Below are 5,223 nucleotides of genomic sequence, written 5' to 3' on the forward strand. Positions count from 1 at the left end.
ACAAAGGTGATGGTTTGGAATTGATAAAAGATTATGACTGCAATATTAATTACCATCCTAGCAGGGTAAATGTGGTTGTAGATACACTTAGTATAAAATTTCAAGGAAATATTGCAACCTTAATCACGACTCAAATAGAGATTTTGAAAGATTTGTAGATATTGGGAATTGATCAAGTTGTTGGAGACAGTAAGGTATATCTTGCTCGTTTAATTGGGTAACTATCAACAATTGAACGTATCAAGAAGACCCAAAATGCAGACCCACAACTAAAGAAAAGTAAAGAGTCCTTGGTAGAAACTTCAAATGAAGATTTTTTGGTTTCAAAAAATGGATCATTAAAGTATAAAGGAAGAATCTGCATTCCAAATAACAAAGACATGAAACAAGAATTTATGAAAAACAAGTCCATTATATGATACGAACCTAGGATGACTTGCACTTAAACCCATATTATATTAGCCCGGATCTCAATTAACTTCTTATGGAAACCTTAACCCCTAACCAACCTGTGATTAAAAACCTTGGTATAATGAAGATGCCACAATAGGTGATGGATATCCTATTGATAAGTCAAAACTAAAATACTCACTCTCTAATGGTGTTTTAGGTGTTCAAAGAGAATAAAGATAAATTCAATCTCACAAAATAAATTCTGAATATTATTAAAGGTATGTTCTTTCTAAAAAATAAGCCCTTAAATAGGCTAGAAAGAACAAAATAAAACCCTAATTATCTAGGTAAAACCAGCCACCAAAGAATAGGAAACCTAGCTTGGCCGAAATTCTCCTCATTTCCTAATCTAATTTAGATTAATTAATTCCTTTATTTTGAATTAGGATTTAATTAATTTATATTGAAAATAATAAAATAATAACTTTCCTAAGTTGATTTTCTCAGAAAATAAATAAATAAATACCAAATAAAAGACTAATTTCCTAAAACAAAAAGTCAAAATCAAATTAGTAAATTAAAATACTATCTTTTTTATTAAGCTGTCTTTGACAAACCTTTGACCAATTTAAGCTCCAAATCAGCTTTCATATGCCTTTTAGGATGCCTAATAGGATTATCATAGGTTTCCACATGTTTCCCTTGCTTGGATCAAAGAGAAAATGCCAACTCAGCAAAATACAGTAAAGCCAGCAAGCAATACAGCAAAACTGGCCATCTTTCTCCCTTGTGCGCATAGCCCCCTTTTGTTTGCCTTTGAGGTTGAATTGGCTTGATTTCACGACCTCTTAATGTTATCTATTGAATCCATGAAGTATTGGAACCATTTCTTGTTTCCTGGAGTCCATATTTGCATGAAAATAGCTATATGGGTCCGTAACGGCTTCCACCAGTTGGATGCTTAAAACAGGCTTGGTATCTTCGGGTATTGACAAGCCTTTTGAGAATTAATTACTCCCTGTATAAAAGCAGCCAGTTTGTCCTTAAATCTCTTGGCTTGAGCTCTAGTGATTGGCTCGGTCTTCATCCGTATTGGGTAAGCACCCCAGCGGTAGTCAGTTGTGTGGGTTCGGACGGATTCTTATCATTCCCCTCCTCTTGAAAATGATTTGCCCTCAAATCAAAGTCATCACCTGAAGCAAAAGGATATAAGTCAGCAACATTAAATGTAGCATGAACATTATACTCATCCAGTAAATCAAGTTTGTAAGCATTGTCATTTATCCGCTCCAAAACTTAAAAAGGTCAATCTCCACTCGGCATAAGCTTGGACTTCCTTTGTTCAGGAAACCTCTCCTTTATTATGTACAACCAAACCCAATCTCTAGGTTCAAAGACAACTTGTCTTCGGCCTTGATTAGCACTCCTTGCATATTGCTCGATCCTCCTCTCAATATTTGCCTTTTTTTTCTCATGAATTTGCTTTACAAAATCAGTTTTTTATTTTCCATCCAGATTAGCACGTTCACTTAAAGACAAAGGTGTAATATAATGGAGTCAAAGGATTAAAACCATAAACAATTTCACATGGTGTATATTTAGTGGCTGAATGCAATGTCCTACTATAAGCAAATTCAACATGTGGCAAACATTCTTTCGATGTTCTTAAGTTTCTACTAATTAAAGCCCGTAACAATGTAGACAAAGTCCTTTTTACTATTTCAGTTTGTCCATCAGTTTGTGGATGACAAGTAGTTAAAAATAGAAGTTTATTCCTAACTTAGCCCACAAAGTTTTCCAAAAATAATTTAGAAACTTAGCATCTCTATCCGAAACAATTGTTCTAGGCATACCATGCAACCTAATAATTTCTTTAAAGAATAAGTTAGCAACATTAGATGCATCATTAGTTTTATTACATGCAATAAAATGTGCCATCTTGGAAAATCTATCCATAACAACAAATATTGAATCCTTACCTATCCTTGAACTAGGTAAACCAAGAATAAAATCCATAGACAAATCCACCCAAGGAAAGGAAGGAATCGGCAATGGCATGTAAAGACCATGCAGCATCAATCTAGATTTGGCTTTTCGGCATTTCAAGCATTTTTCACATATTTTCTCTACATCTTCCTTCATGTTAGGCTAATAAAAATGTTCTTCCAGCAAGGATAAAGTCTTTAAGACACCAAAATGACCCATTAAATCAACCCCATGACCTCCCCAAACTAATAACTCCTTAATGATGCGAATCCGCCCGAGCTCGCCCCACCGACAACTCACTGGGATACTGATCCGATACGGATGAAGACTGAACCGATCACTAGGGCTCAAGCTAAGAGGTTTAACGACAACCTTGCTGCCTTTATCCAAAAAGTAATTCATTCTCAAAAGGGCTTGTCCATACCTGAAGATAAAAGACCTGTTTTAAGTATCCAAGTGGTGGAGGCTGATACATCGGACACCCATACATCGGATATTTTATATCGGACACCCATGTCTCGGACATTTGACCTCGGACTTCGGACATCGGGCGTAACTTAGCTCGGACAGACATCGGTTAGCTCGGACAGACATAAGTTAGCTCGGGCAGACATCAGTTAGCTCGGACAAACATCAGTTAGCTCGGATAGACCATAAGTTAGCTCGGACATCAGGCAGACATAAGTTAGCTCGGTTGAAGACATAATTCAGCCTAGATGTCGAAGTCAACTCGTTACTTAATTTGCGAATGACTTTCTTTTTTTTTTGGGTTTTTATTTATTTATTTTCTGGACAAATAACTTTAGGAAGGTTTTTATTTTATTCTTTCCATTGTAAATTAATTAATTCCTAATTTAATATAAAGGAATTAATTAATCAAACTTAGATTAGGAAAGGAAGTATAGTTTCGGCCAACTAGGTTTCTTTATGTGTGGTGGCCAGTTTTCTTTATGTTCTAGGGTTTTTAAGTTGTCTTTTCAAAGCCTATTTAAAGGCTTAGTTATCAATAAGAATACAACTTTGATTTGATTGAGAAAATACTTGTGAGATTAATTATCTCTTTGTTCTTTGAGAACACCTAAAACACCATTAGAGATTTGGTTGTTTTAGCTTAACTTATCAGTAGGTTTTCCATCCCCTATTGTGGCGTCTACATTATACCAAGGTTTCTAACCACAGGTTGGTTAGGGGTTGAGGTCCATTCCATTAGAACTTGAACTTAATTGAGATCTGGGCTAATATAATACGGTTTTAGAAGCAGGTCGTCCTAGATTCGTATTATTTGGTATCAGAGCTAAATTTTGTTCAGGTTTGATCTATCTTTATTTGCTTTATTTGTTTTTGTGTTATTCTGCAATTTTAGCATTAGGTTAAGGTTGCATCCATTTAAAAAAAAAAAAAATTTTCATTCCTAGTTGAATTAGGATTTCCTAGTTTTATCGTATTTTTGTTTCCTAGTTTGTTGGTTGTTTTTCATCATTGTTCTTGTTGATTTTGGTTTTTGTTGATTTTTCTTTGCTGTTTTAGTCTTAAATATTTGCATTCATATATTCAAAAAAAAAAAGAAGAAGAAGTTTGTGGCAACATTTAAAAAAAAAAAAAAAACTGCACATTTGTGTTTATTTGGAGGTCACGGGTATGGTGTTTGTTTTGGAGTTGGAATTGCAATTTTGGTAATTATTCTTGCTACTGCAGTTGTTTATGTTCTGTGAGTGAAAAAAAAGAAAGAAAAAAAAAAGAGAAGAAGGCTGAATATAAATATATATATATATATATATATATATATCGGTTTGTTGAAAATTGGTGTTGAAGTTTGTTGCTGGAAATTTCTTGTAACTGCTATTGTGTTGATTATTTATTCCATATTTGGAGTTTCTGGAGAGTTTTTTTTGCTGCTGGATATTTGAGTTTGAGTGCTAAATTATTTGGATTAAAATTAGTTAAAGGATTTGATACAAAACTTGAATTACAAGAACAACAACCAACACTATTCTATATTTTTGTTCAATTTGATTATTGTTCGTATTTGAATTTCTTTTTCTAGAATTTTATTCTTGAACTCATAATATATTACCATCTGGTCCAGTTCTTCAAAATTCCAAATTTTTCTCATTAATTTGCTTTATTTTTTCCAGAAAAACCGAAAATAGGTATTTTCATTCCGTTCGGTATTTGTTTATTTTTGCTTACTATTTTGTTGATAAGTTTAATTAAAACATACTAGTGATCTAATTGCTGTTTTTTGGGTGTTTTAATTAGAATTTAGAGATAATTCATTGAGTGGAAAAAGGAAAGAGTGTGTGAGCTTAAAAAAGGGTAAAAGCCGAAACTAGTGTGCAAACACGAGTGTCGAGTCTTCATTGGAGTGAAACACGTAAGGAAGTGAAATTGTAAGGTCCTATTTTATTTCTATTGCATTATTATACTAACGTGATAGAATCAAGAATAAGGAGAGGAGATCCACCCTTGAGGATCAATGAGAAGGAGTCCATAGCATTCCATGGCGATGCCCGAGCTACCGGGAGTGGAGACCAAGTGGACATGAGAGCTGTTTTGGAGTCAATACAGCGGGTTAGTGCTCAAGTTGAGCATATGAATCAAAGAGTGAGAAGACTAGAAGCCTCACAAGGAATACTAAATACAAGAAATAGGTAAGAATTCCATGGAGGGCGAGGCCGAGGACGAGGAGGTCACAAGAGACCGAGAGAGGAATTTGCTGAGGAGCCATTCGATGGAGACTTTGAGGAAGATATGGATGAAACTTTTGCTGTCCAAGATAGAGATGGCCTTGGGAGATATAGGAGGGAAGATACAGATGATGATTTGGGAAATATCAAGGTTAAC

Source organism: Ziziphus jujuba, chromosome 4, assembly GCF_031755915.1.
Source record: "Ziziphus jujuba cultivar Dongzao chromosome 4, ASM3175591v1".
Taxonomy (NCBI): domain Eukaryota; kingdom Viridiplantae; phylum Streptophyta; class Magnoliopsida; order Rosales; family Rhamnaceae; genus Ziziphus; species Ziziphus jujuba.